Source organism: Silurus aristotelis (genome assembly GCF_946808225.1).
Source record: "Silurus aristotelis genome assembly, chromosome: 4".
Classification (NCBI taxonomy): Eukaryota; Metazoa; Chordata; class Actinopteri; order Siluriformes; family Siluridae; genus Silurus; species Silurus aristotelis.
The window spans coordinates 32558594-32573194 of NC_139577.1; the positions used below are offsets into that span (position 1 = coordinate 32558594).

Sequence of the window (14601 nt, forward strand, 5' to 3'; positions counted from 1 at the left end):
ACCGAGCCTGCCTTCTTCACCAGTTTGTCCAGACCTGAGCTTCCTTCTTCTTGATGCTGCCTCCCCAGCACACCACCACATAGAAGAGGGCACAACATTCTGATCGAACATCTGCAGCAACTTTTTGCAGATGTTGAAGGACACCAGCCTTTCTTACGAAGTACAGATTTCTCTGTCCTCTCCTGCACAAAGCATCCGTGTTGGCAGTCCAGTCAAGTTCATCATCCAGCTGCACTCCAAGGTATTTGTAAGTCTTTACAATCTCCACACAGTCACCGTTGATAGTCATAGACTCCGGTTGAGGCCTGTGACTCCTGAAGTCCACCACCATCTCAGTGATCTTTGTAGTGTTGAGGTGTATGTGGATCTATTTACACAATGCAACAAAGTCCTGGATAAGTGTCCTGTACTTCTCCTCCTGTACAGCCCATAATAGCGGTGTCGTCCGCAAACATTTGCAAGTGTCATGACTCTGAGTTGTATTGAAAGTCAGACCTGCAGTCCACACATTGCATGTGCTGAGGTCTGCATGTCTGGTAGTCCATGATCTATGCCACCAGGTGTGAGCCCACTCCCATCTCTGTCAATGTATCTCTGAGGAGCAGCAGCTGGATGGTGTTAAAAGCACTTGAGAGGTCCAGAAATGTAATTCTCATAGTCCTGCTGGCACTGTCCAAGTGAGAGAGGGATTGGTGTAACATGTAGATAATAGCATCCTCCACTGCCACCTACTCCTGGTTTGCAAACTGAAGACTGTTCGAGGGCATGGCGGACCTGTGGCCTCATGTGGTGTAGCAGCATCCACTCTATAGTCTTCATTATGTGAGACATCAGGGCGACTGGCCTCAAGTCATTCAGCTCGCCAGGGTGTGCTTTCTTTTAAACTGGGATGATGCAGGATGTTCCAGGCTAAGGTTAAAGATGTGCTGTAGAGGGTAGAGGGAACGTGCAAGCCTTCAGTAGTCGTGGAGATGCTTCATCTGGGACAGCTGCTTTGCTGGGATGAAGCCTCAGATCTCTGCACACTTGGGCTGTCATTGCTGTCATTGTGGGTGGAGGGACACTCTCCCCTGTGCTACAATTAGTTTCAGGGGGTAGAGAGAGTGCAGAAGTGTGGGTGGGGGTGCAGTGTACTAAGGTGTGTCAGACGCAACCTCTGAGAACAATAGTTCAAACTCTCTGGGCAAGAAATAGGTACAGAAACTTACAGCCAGAAGTTTAATATCCCTGCAGCAGTTGGAGATTTTAATGCTCACATGCCCAGGATTACACCATCTCTTGTTCACATAAATAGTGAGTCCTCCTCCCTTCTGCTTTCCAGAGGCTTTAGTGTCTCTGTCTGCTCTGACTGTGCTGAAGCCCTGTAGAGCCATATTAGCATTCGGAATGTTAGACGTCAACCACGTTGCACAGAAATGATATGATTTTAGATTTTTTTCACCCATCACAGTCACAGTTCATAGATCTTGTTTGGTAGTGAGTTTATATCGCCACTTCTTCGCTAGCCACTTAGCCTTTAGCTTAATGCCAGCACTGCAGCCTTGATACAGCCTCCTCACCTTGTCAGGTAAACGGGGAACCACACCGGCAGGGGACAGTTTTAGAGCAAGTAGTTGAATCCTCAAATAAATGAATTTCAGCTTGTGAAAATTCATATACAATCCTATCACTCACTAATATTTAGTTTATAAATCTACGTATATATACACAAGGTGGTATCAAAAAGTTCCGAAACTAGTGTAAGACAGATCCGTTCACTTTCACCAAATGTTTTTCCCCAGATGCCTTAAAACCTGACAGCAGAACTCGCTATGGTCAGTCTGGCCCCTGGGGACGATTTCTCGATCCACATTGTAGTGAATGTTGTAAAAGATGATCATGCACTTGGTCGAGCTGCAGACCTGCCTCGCCTTTTTCGGTCATGGAGATGATAGGCTTTGCCATTGTGAAGACTGTTGCTTCATCTCAGGGTCGTACCCGTACTCCCAAGTTTTGTCACGGGGAATGATCCTCAGCATGCTGACAGAGTTCTCCGACGCGGTGTTCCTTCTGCTCCTGTCTCAGCTGCATGGGGACGAACTTGGGAACAGCATAGCGCATGTTTGAATCGCACTGTTTCGTAGGACACTGACAATAGCAGCAATATTATGGATTATTCTCAGACGATAATCATGTTTAAGTTGCTGAATGGTTTTGACATTTGAGGGTTGAGCTTGCTGAAGGTCTTCCTGATCTCTCGATATCTCCAAGTGGAGTTCTTCCGCTCTTGAAGCGAGCGTGCCGTCTATCTTGCTGTCTATGATGAAATTGCAGACATGGTCAGAATTGCACCAGTTGCACAGGACCCAAGTTACATAGGACAATGTCTTTTGGCACTGACTTATGAAGGTCGGTGCTCTCTGTGACTGTGCGTGCAGCATTGTGCTGCCATCTGTGGGTGTGTTATAAATGTTTCGATACCACCTTGTAATGTGAAAGAATTTTAAAGGTAGACATTCCAGTTTATATCTATTTATTTCTGTAAAGCTGCTTTGTGAGAAGGTTTACTATTAAAAGTATGTCAGCTGATAAATTTTAAACTAGAATGTCATTAGCATAAATGCTAACTAACTGAAATGTGTAATTAATTTGCAGTATTTCTTTATTTTACTATTTCATAATTTTTTTTGTCCTGATCTCATTACTCTACATTACTCTACTTTTCTTGAAAACCTTCACAGATCGTTTTATTTAACAAGCACCTCAATGCCAGATAAACGCATGTGGACACACACACACACACACACACACACACACACACACACACACACACAGGCAGTCTAAATCAAGCCAGCCGCCATGGCAACCAGCAGCCTATGTCAGAGCAGTGGGTGAGGTGATGAGTGTTAATGGTCAATTTGAAGCTGATTGAAAAGGACTGAAAGCTCAGTGTGTGTGTGCGTGTGTGTGTGTGTGTGTGTGTGTGGACCACAGTTAATAGAGATCAACAAATATGTTTTTGGAATTTTCAGACCTTTCTTCTAAAATCTGAAGCTTCTGTACTGTACTGCACTGACACTGGAGACTCCTTCCATAAATATTCAACAAACAACCTCCTTTACTATCTCAGATTACACACATTCTTTAGCCTCTGTGATACGAGTGCCTCAGAATTAGATGTTGCTATGGAAATAACGCATTAGACCAAGCACTCTAACATTGACCTCTTCTACTTCTGACCAATCAGAATCCAGAACTCTGGCAATTTGACATCTATTATACAAAATATACATGAAGCACCATCTGTTACATCATACAATAAAATTCTTACTTTGTGAATCCTCCAGCAGCCTATGAAATAAATTATAATTTATACGGGGGGGAGACATACAAAGATATACATTTATAGAAATATACAAAATTACAATTGTGCAAATGCAAAAAAAAGCTAAATGAGCAAAAGAAAAAAACCTACTCCTTGCTCAGCTCAGATCTTTTCAGCTTGCTTAGTAAACAGCTCTAAATCCAGAGTTTAAAAGCTCACTGTGTTTTCAGATTTCAGTTGATATTTAGTCGTGATTTTTGAAAGCGTCCAACATTCGGATAATTTTGAGGTTTATTTTATGAAAATGTGGCTGATGTGAACTTCAGAAAAGAAACAAAGATTATATTTATAAATCAGGGGTTAGAACTTTGGATTTGAAGGTCATGAGTTTAAATCCCTGCAACATCGCTTCTTGATCAAGGCCCTGAACCCTCAATATATGTATACATGATATAATTGTAAATTGCATATAAAAAATTGCCCTAATGTTTTTTTTCTGACCTCAAGTCATTCTATGTTTCACTGAGTCCCTGATGCACTCACATATACAAGCGTCTGCATGTGTTTAAATCAAAATAGGTCTTTTTTTAAAAACAATGAGTACAAACCCTGGAGCAGAATCACTGTTGCCTGACCTCAGTTCTTGTCTACTAATCCACCCCTAACCTCCTCCCTCAGTCTATCCCTCCATCCTTTCATCACCCTGAGCATTGTGGTTAATGCAGCCTGGCAGCTAAAGCAACGAAAGACCAGGACAACACTTTCTAGATTAAAACCTGTCTGTGTGTGTGTGTGTGTGTGTGTGTGTGTGTGTGTGTGTGTGTGTGTGTGTGTGTGTGTGTGTGTGTGTGTGTAGCAGTACATCAATATCACGTATGAACTGTAGACAGCAGATTTCTCCAAAAATATAATTTTCACTCTTAAAAAAATGAATGTGTTGTTATATGAAAGTCAAATTTGTATCTCAGACTAAACGTTTCTAGCATTCAAAACATCACCACATGGACAAACACTTGTGGACACCTGACCATTAGTTATATGCATTCCACATTTAATCCCTATTTCCTATTATAATGAGCTCCACTCCTCTGGGAAAATGTTTCACTAGATTTTGTGGAGATTTGTGTGAGATTCCTTCAGTCACATGTGTGTTAGTAAAGTCAGGTACTGGTGTAGGTGAGGTGAGGAGATCTGGGGTGCAGTCAGCATGAACAATTCATCCCAAAGGTGTGCAGTAGGATTGGAGCTCTATAGCAAGAGTTCTTTCACTCCAACCCATGTAAAGCAGATCTTCATGAAGCTGGCTTTGTGCACAGTGGCGTTGTCATGCTGGAACAGGTTTTAGTCTCCTAGTTTAAGGTAAAATGTCAAAGTACTGCGAACAAAGATCTGATACAATTGTGTGCCTCCAGCTTTGTTGGAAAAGGTTAGGGAAGAACTCAGAAAACCACACAGACAATCCCATGAGAAACACACACACACACACACACACACACACACACACACACACACACACACACACATGGGACTCAGCTGTGAAACATTTCTTAGTGTGTGTTTTGCACATCTCAGTGTGTGTATTGCTGGACAAACCCACACTCATTTTCGGGATGACACACACGAAAATCACATGGTTCCCCCAGTGGGCATGGAGTCACTTTGAAAAACAAACACCAAATTCTGCTTTGAATCAGTATCTGCATGCACACACAGAGATTAGCAATTCAATCAGCGACATGTTTCCGGATTGTTTGTTTTAACAAACTAAACACAAAGAGATTGAATCACACACACACACACACACACACACACACACACACACACACACACACACACACACACACACACACACCATTCTCATATACTAAATGTTGACATGTTATAACTATGGATTCCATAAGTACTGCCGTCTTTTCATTCATTGTAAACATATTTAAATTCACTGAAGTGCTATATAGAGTGCATAAGTATTCACCCCCTTGAACATTGTCATGTTAAAACAAACCGCGTTTAGAAAGAGTGCTATTTGGAAACACTGTTCGGAGGCAGCGTTTTCCAGGCACATTTCTTAGAAAGTATGTGGTTGAAGAGAATGTTGTTTGAAATCTGTGTTTTAGGATATTGTTGGTTGGTTGGTGATGGTTTGGTATCAGATGAGATGCTGTGGTTTGAAGGTGTTGTTTCGCCACCCACTTTCTACAGTCAATTCCAATTTATTTAGCACACCGTGTAGAAGATTAGTATTAACATGGTTTCTGATTGAAGTCACGCAAGCATGACAGGACACATCACATTACAGTCACGTTGATTCATCTGCAAGACTGGCATCAAACATGTCTATCAAATTCCTGTATATGTGGCTGCAATGGCCCTCACAAATCAAATGCATATTTCCTCCATTAAACTAATCTCTTTTTGTGTGTGTGTGTGTGTGTGTGTGTGTGTGAGAGAGAGAGAGAGAGAGAGAGAGAGAGAGAGAGAGAGAGATTGTGGACAATATACAGGCATAGGTGTTTTGGACAGATCAATGTCGACAGCCCAGATGAATTTCCCACACATCAATACACTCCACCAGCACCTCATCAGATCGTCCAGTAATTACATAACAATCAAGTTGACCACCATACCTACACACACATTAGTAATTACATTAATTACACTGACCACCATACCTACACACACTTGTCCCCCCCTTGCTAATAAAAGCAAGTGCTTGGACTCTTTAGATTGCTGCATTGTTTATACCTGGCAACTGTTTTCCCAAAAACGTCTAGGTTCATATACAGTATGTATTATATACATACACTCTCTCTCTCTTTTCTCTCTTTCTTGTCTGTCAGTCTGTCTGCCTGTCTCTCTCGCTCTCTTTTCTCTCTCTCTTGTCTCTCTGTCTGTCTCATTCTCTCTCTTCTCTCTCTCTCTTTTCTCTCTCTCTTGTCTGTCTCTCTTTTTTTTCTTTCTCTCTTGTCTGTCTGTCTGTCTGTCTGTCTGTCTGTCTGTCTCTTTTATCTATCTTGTCTGTCTGTCTCATTCTCTTCTCTCTCTCTCTCTCTCTCTCTCTCTCTCTCTCTCTCTCTCTCTCTCTCTCTCTCTCTCTCTCTCTCTCTCTATCTTTTCTCTCTCTCTTGTCTGTCTGTCTCTCTCTCTCTCTTTTCTCTCTCTCTTTCCTCTCTTTCTTGTCTGTCTGTCTGTCTCTCTCTTTTCTCTCTCTCTCTCTCTCTCTCTCTCTCTCTCTCTCTCTCTCTCTCTCTCTCTCTCTCTCTATCTCTCTCTCTCTTGTGTGTCTGTCTGTCTGTCTGTCTCTCTCTCTTTTTTTTCTCTCTCTCTCTTGTCTGGTTGTGTCTCTCTCTCTTTTCTCTCTCTCTCTTGTGTGTCTGTCTGTCTGTCTCTCTCTTGTCTCTCTCTCTCTCTTGTCTGTCTGTCTGTTTAATTCTCTTCTCTCTCTCTCTCTCTCTCTCTTCTCTCTCTCTTGTCTGTCTCTCTTTTTTTTCTCTCTCTCTTGTCTGTCTGTCTCTCTCCCTCTCTTTTCTCTCTCTCTTTCCTCTCTCTCTTGTCTGTCTGTCTCTCTCTCTCTTTTCTCTCTCTCTCTCTTTCTCTTGTGTGTCTGTCTGTCTGTCTCTCTCTCTTTTTTCTCTCTCTCTCTCTTGTCTGGCTGTGTCTCTCTTTCTTTTCTCTCTCTATTTCCTCTCTCTCTTGTCTGTCTATCGGTCTGTCTCTCTCTCTTTTCTCTCTCTCTCTTGTGTGTCTGTCTGTCTGTCTCTCTCTTGTCTCTCTCTCTCTCTCTCTCTCTCTTGTCTGTCTGTCTCTCTCTCTTTTCTGTCTGTCCGTCCGCTCATCTGCTCCAGGCAGTTACTAAAGATGAACAAGGCTGACGGTAATCCTTCAACTCTTGGATTGGTAGAAACCTTGCAGCCTTGTTTGTAAGCTGTGTTTTCAGAAACTCGCAAAACCTTAACAATGGCATAAAGAACAATTAATTCATACGTTTTTGCCCCTTTTGACTTTCTTATGCTTTATTATTGTGCATGAATTAAACACGGAGCAAGTACCACATCTCCAAACAGCATTTAAGTATTAAAAAAAACCCCGCTGTGGATCTTTAAAGGAAATCTTTGCAGACTTTATTAACTGCTCGCTCTCGGATCCTAATGAGACTCCAAATGATGTTTCATTAAAAAGCAGAAGCACCCGGAGGTCAAACCCGTTAAGCCTGTAGAAGATAAAGGACTCTGAGGATGCTAGTTTAAAGTGGACCACGTGAATATGCGATGTGTCTAAAAGTGGCTAATTAAAGCGATAAGGATTTGGGGTATTACGGTTAGATTAGTGTAAAGTGTTCTGATGAAATTTAAGTCGATTCCAACTGTCAATTTTCTAGACATTTAAGAAGCAAAAACACCTCTCAAGTCACTTGGGTAGATTTTAGTGTGTTTAAAATTATTTAAAGAAAAATTCCAGAAATCTAGGAAGTGTTGTGCAGTAGTGCGAGTGCTTACGATAAAGGAAGAGGATGCAAATGCTGGGTGAGAACATTTATTCTAGAGGTACCAAATCTTTTTCCTATGAAGAACCAACAATCTTGACTGAGGGCCATGTAAAGTAAATATTGCATTATACCAAACATTAGTTTTAAAAGTTGCCATTGTTCATTTCATTTATAACTTCATATTATTTATTTATTTATTTACAAATAACAGATAGGAAAATAATTGGTCTTTACATTAACAGTGCAATGAAATTCTTTGTTCACATATCCCAAAAATGTTGGGAAGCTGGGGTCAAAGCACGGCTTCAGCAATGTTAAAAAAAGTCCCTGAAACACTGAGGCGTTAAGGGGCTTGTTTAAGAGCCCCAAGAGTGGGCAGCACCTCAGGCCTCCACACCTCACCTACATCAGTACCTGTCATTACTAACGCTCTAGTGGCTGAATGAATCTCCATAAAGTCTAGTGGAACATCATTGCAGAAGAGTGGAGCTTATAAAGAACAGCAAATGGTGACTAAATGTGTAATATTTGTTTAAAAACAACAACAACAACAACAACAAAATGCACATACCATTCTTATGGTCAGGTGTCTACAAACTTTTTAATACCATACCATATGAGATCACACTAATACAAAGCATCAAAACATCCGTCATTTTTCTTATTTTATTTATTTATCGATTTAAACACATTTCATGCTATTGAATGTGATGAAACCACTTGCTGCTGCTGAGGATGTTTTCCACATAAACAGACTGATAATTCATTTGATTACTGAATAGTGATCACCATGGAGACGGCTTTGGACTGCAGTTAATGCAAACCGTTTAGCACTCAAGTCTCTACCATAAAAACAAGAAACAAACCACACAACAGAGCAACAAACAAGCATAGAAAAGGGAACTTAAATATCCAAAGAGCTCACGAGACTCAGGTGCAAATAATAGGTGCTAATGAGAGATTTAAGAACACTCTGGTGACATCTAGTGAAGAAAAACTAAAAACCAATAAGCCAAAAATCTAGGCTACAGTACGCTACGCAGTATCTACGCTGATCCAAATACATTGAAAACGTTTTCGTTTAACAACGCTCCGCATCCACACTATCGGTTTCAATCGTTCCCCAATAGTTGCTCATTATAGTCTAAAAAAATGCAACATAGTTTTACACAGTCTCAGTGTGTACTAAAAAATATGTGTTTTCAAATGACACCATATTAGTGTGGCCCTGCCCCAAGCCAGAAACCACCCGGATCCTCACTATATTTTCACCCGAAGTGTATCTGGAAAGCTGCTTTTGTGATGATATTTACAGATTTTTGCACTATATGAACTATATTTATATTATTATAAATAAAATACGGATTTACTTTATTCCTTTACTTCACTGTGAATTTATATAATAAAGAAAACCAAACCAAAACAAGGAAAAGAACATCAAAGTGCTCTTGAAATGTGTGTGTGTGTGTGTGTGTGTGTGTGTGTGTGTGTGTGTGTGTGTGTGTGTGTGTATTCTAATACATTAGTCGCTCGCACCCACTTTCTTCACAGGCCATAATTCAAACATTGGTTGAAAGAAATCTCATCAAGTGTCTCAGCAGAAGAAACGAGCGAGACCTGCGAAGGGTTAATTTCAGAGCTAATTACAAATGAATGAAAATCATGCTGCAGTTTAGGACTCGTTGATTATTATTCGTCGTTCGTATATTCTCGTCATTCTCCATGTTGTGTTGTTGCAGGACAATCGTCAGTCACAGGGTGCCGTCATGACGCAGAAGCTCCTCTTACACATATATATTATACTATTTATACAATTAGATAGATAAATATTAATAATAATAATTAGAAGAAGAAGAAGAGGCTGAAGAGGAGGAAGGAGACGAAGAGGGGGGAAGCAGAAGAAGAAGAAGAAAGAGAAAAAAAATGAGAGGATGAAAAAAAAAAAGGGAAAAGAAGAGAAGGAAAAAGATGAGAAGAAAGAAAGAAGCGGATGATGAGGAGGAAGAAGGAAGGAAGAAGAAGATGGAAAAGACGGGGAAGAAATAGAAAAAAGGAGGTAGAAGAAAAAGGAGAAGAAGAAGAAGAAGAGAAGGAAATAGTACTACTACTACAATAAATAGACAAATCTTCTTGAATAATATGCACATATCATACATGAATGTATTCCTGTATTAGAGCTTGACGTGTTGAGTCAAAGTGCAGTGTAAGTGTGTGTGTGTGCGCGCGCGTGTGTGTGTGTGTGTGTGTGTGTGTGTGTGTGTGTGTCCTACCATCAAGTCAAATAGTTCAGTGTGTGACAGATTGTGACAGTCATCACACACACACACACAGACACATAAAAATACATACATACATATATATGTGTGTGTGTGTGTGTGTGTGTGTGTGTGTGTGTGTGTGTGTGTGTGTGTGTGTGTGTGTGTAAAAAAACTCTAACTGAAGAACTTGTGTAATATATAAAACAGGAGAGACAATGAGATCAGACTGTTTGATACACACATGGAGGTGGAAATGGTTTGGGATTGTTTTGGAGCAGGGAAGTTTGGAGACTTATTCCGGAAAGTGAAAGGAACCAACATGGCAACCATTCCATACTTCAACCATCGAGCAGTTCCATCTAAACTGCGGCTCATTGGAACCGACTTCACCGTACAACAAGACGATGAGCAGAAGCGTACGTACAAGATGTTTAAGCGTTATTTAGAGAGCAGACAGACGTCTGAAGTAATATTTATCATAGTATGACCTGTCCAGTCACTGCACCTCAATCCTATTGAACTGCTCTGGAATGAACTGGATCACAAAGAAATCTTGAACTAGTGAAGAGCATCTTTGGTGAGTTTTACAAGAGACACGTACAGTATTTCAACACACAAAGTATAAATGTTTGGAGAAACAAACTGTCCAGATGAGCATGTAAAGCTGTTCTTCATGCTGAGGGAGGATTTTTCAATAAAAAAATAAAGTGAATCATCCAGACATTTATAGATGTGTTAAATATTTTTATGGAGCTCGTTCTCAATGTTATAAAGTACTGATACTGTAGACTCCTTCCATAATTCACATAAATTATTATTATTTTTTTTTTTCGAAAGAACAGGAATTACGCAGAATCAGAATCCAGAATTTCACAAAACATTAGTACTTTATTAATGATAAAGTTTGTATTTTGTAATATATTTACTGATACATAAAATAATGTACTACCAAGTGTTAACGGCACAAAGTGAAATTCTGAGAATTCTGAGTGAAGGTGAAGAGCAGAAGCTCAGGGATTTATGAAAAAGACATTCAAATCCAGCTTAGTGCTGATTCTGTGTGTGTGTGTGTGTGTGTGTGTGTGTGTGTGTGTGTGTGTGTGTGTCTGTGTGTGTGTGTGTGTGTGTGTGGAGTCACAGGAGCCAACACACTCTGACACGTTCACCCGGCCTGAGTGAAAGCTGTCACGTCAACCTCCTCTTCTGCAGAGCATTATCAGCCCCTGGGTGTGAGTGTGTAGTGTATGTGCTTTCACATAGATCTTTCGGCGTCTATTAATTGCTTTCTCTTTACAGCAAAATCATTAAAGTGAATTTCGGATCCCAAATTTCAACACAAGAAAACTAAAAATTCCAGTGAATTTCATTTGTACAGAATTTTAACTGTAAAGTTTGACATTAAACAGCTTTACAGAAATGAAGCATATTAGATGTCTTTCCTGAAGGTCATCATTTCCAGAGCATCCTCAGAGAAATGCTTCAACTAAAATGCGAATTAATAATTTACATTTACATTAACAGCATTTAGCAGGTCCCCGAATCCAGAGCGAAATACCAAAGTTATTTCGGATGTATTAATGAATACATCAATACTGGTTCACTAGGTTGCAAACTAAGGCCATGTCCAAACCAATAGGTTTTAAGTAAGTGAGTAAATAAGTAAATGAGTGAGTGAGTAAATGAGTGAGTGAGTGAGTGAGTGAGTGAGTGAGTGAGTGAGTGAGTGAGTGAGTGAGTGAGTGAGTGAGTGAGTGAGTGAGTAAATGAGTGAGTGAGTGAGTGAGTGAGTGAGTGAGTGAGTGAGTGAGTGAGTGAGTGAGTGAGTTTGTGAGTTTGTGAGTGAGTGTGTGAGTGTGTGAGTGAGTGTGTGAGTGAGTGTGAGAGTGACTGTCTGAGGGAGTGAGTGTGTGTTTGTGAGTGAGTATCTGAGTGAGTGTGTGAGTGAGTGAGTGAGTGAGTGTGTGAGTGACTGTCTGAGGGAGTGAGTGTGTGTTTGTGAGTGAGTATCTGAGTGAGTTTGTGAGTGAGTGTGTGAGTGAGTGTGTGAGTGACTGTCTGAGGGAGTGAGTGTGTGTTTGTGAGTGAGTATCTAAGTGAGTGTGTGAGTGAGTGAGTGTGTGAGTAAGTGAATGTATGATTAAGTAAATTAGGGTCTGAGTGAATGCATGTGTGAGTGTTTAAATGAGTGAATGTGTAAATGTTTGAGTGAGTAAATGAATGTGAGTGTTTAAGTAAGTGAGTGGGTGAATGTGTAAATGTTTAAACGAGTGAATGAATGTGAGTGTTTGAGTGAGTGAATGTGTGAGTGTTTGAGTAAGTGGGTGAATGTGTGAGTGTTTGAGTAAGTGGGTGAATGTGTGAGTGTTTGAGTAAGTGGGTGAATGTGTGAGTGTTTGAGTAAGTGGGTGAATGTGTGAGTGTTTGAGTAAGTGGGTGAATGTGTGAGTGTTTGAGTAAGTGGGTAAATGTGTGAGTGTTTAAGTAAGTGAGTGGATGAATGTGTAAAGTTTAAACGAGTGAATGAATGTGAGTGTTTGAGTGAGTGAATGAATGTGAGTGTTTGAGTGAGTGAATGAATGTGAGTGTTTGAGTGAGTGGGTGAATGTGTGAGTGTTTGAGTGAGTGGGTGAATGTGTGAGTATTTGAGTGAGTGAATGAATGTGTGAGTGTTTGAGTGAGTGGGTGAATGTGTGAGTGTTCAAATGAGTGAATGAATGTGTGAATGTTTACGTAAATTAACGAATAAATGAACGAATGAATGAACGAATGAATGAACGAATGAATGAATGAATGTGTAAGAGTTTGAGTGAGTGAGGGTGAGAGTGAATAAGTGAAAGACTAATTGTGTGAGTGAGTGAGTGAGTGAGTGAGTGAGTGAGTGAGTGAGTGAGTGAGTGAGTGAGTGAGTGAGTGAGGGCTTGAAAGGTGGATTTGTCTTTGATTGGCTGTGTTGTTGCTGTCTGCGTGACTGCAATCCAGTTGTGCTGTCACACTGTCACACTCACACACACACACACACACACACACACACACACACACACACACACACACACACACACAAGTGTGACACGTGACGCAATCTGCCGAGAAGCGAGGAAGCTGTCAGAGTGTCTCAAAGGAGACAGGCACTGAGACAGGACATCTTTACACTCCTGAGTTTCCGCCTCGGTGCTCCGTGAGTCTGTCTCGAGTGAAATCATTAAAATAAAGAGGAAAGGAAACATCTCAACCTGAACCTGTTGCTGCAGTGTGGATCAGAACCAAATTCCAAGATCAATGACATGGATCTGATGCTGTAACTGGGAATTTATCACTAATATATCCTTTTTATCTCCAAAAGTTTGTGGACAGAGATGTAAAGAGTCCTTGAAAATCCTACTTGAGTATAAATATGTATAGATAAGTAGAAATACCTGCCTCCAAAACATTACAAGTTCTAATATGACTTCACTAAAAGCACAGGACACGTGTTAGTGAAAAGCAAAAAACAGTTGGTTTGTGAGGTTTTATTTTCTAAAATACAAATTAGATTGTACACCTCAACACTGCATTGACCATCAACACAACATCCCCTTTAAGACGCTTGAATGAAACCGAGATCAAACTAATCGCTCAAAAAAAAGGATAAATTATAAAGCGATCTTTCAGAAAGAGGATCTTTAATTAACAAATAAAAATAACAGGATCATGTCACAAAGGACAAGAACCATCAGTATTCAATTGACAAATCAAATTTGATGCTTTTAGATAAACTTAAAAGCAAAAAATTCTGAGGTGACTGTGATTTGATGCAGCTCTCGGTCTCTCAGAGGACGATATTTTTATTTCGAAAAGTTGGTTTGCAAGCTTTTGAAATTGAGCTCTTTTTGAGGCCATTGGTGCTAAAAAGTCGCTCACAGCTCAAATATTTGACACCACTGACACCTAAACATAAGTTTTATTGTGTGCTTTTTCAGCACCCCATTCCACATTTAGTTCCTATCTTCCACTCTTCTGGGAAGATGTTTCCCAAGTATTTGTGGAGATTTGTTTAAATTTATTCTGCAACAAGGTTGTTAGTAAAGTCAGGTATTAATGGAGGTGAGGTGAGGAGGCCTGTGGTGCAGTTCAATAGTACAGTTGGGTTGAGTTTCAGAGCTCTATAGCAGTAGATCTTCCACTCCAACCCATGTAAAGCATATCTTCATGAAGCTGGATTTGATTCTAATTGTAATTTGGATTCAAATATTTAATACACAACTAAATTTTTATATTTAAGGGCCTTACAGTTATATAATTCATACAACTGAGCAGGTGCGGGTTAATCATCCTGGGATCTGAACTCACAACCTTCTGATAAACACCCTAACCGCTGATCTACCACCACCCCAGCATTGTAATTTCGATGCAGTACCAAAGTAGTGACCTTTAGCCGTGTCTTGGCTGAAAATACTGTTTACTGGCGGAGGAGTGGAACACGTCGCTTTTAGAATAAACACCTGATGACAGACTGAGCTGTGTGGTGACCTTAAACACACACACACACACACACACACACACACACACACACACAC

The 14601-nt window shown here is 40.4% G+C and overlaps 2 protein-coding genes across 4 annotated transcripts in view; one reads left to right on the forward strand and one right to left on the reverse strand.

The window, feature by feature from the left end:
- The window catches only part of glra3 (glycine receptor, alpha 3), an 87528-nt gene that overhangs the window by 70549 nt on the left and 2378 nt on the right, over positions 1-14601 (reverse strand). The gene's annotated exons all lie outside the window — the stretch shown is intronic.
- Positions 1-14601, forward strand: part of LOC310724585 (uncharacterized protein) — a 195004-nt gene that overhangs the window by 12820 nt on the left and 167583 nt on the right. The gene's annotated exons all lie outside the window — the stretch shown is intronic.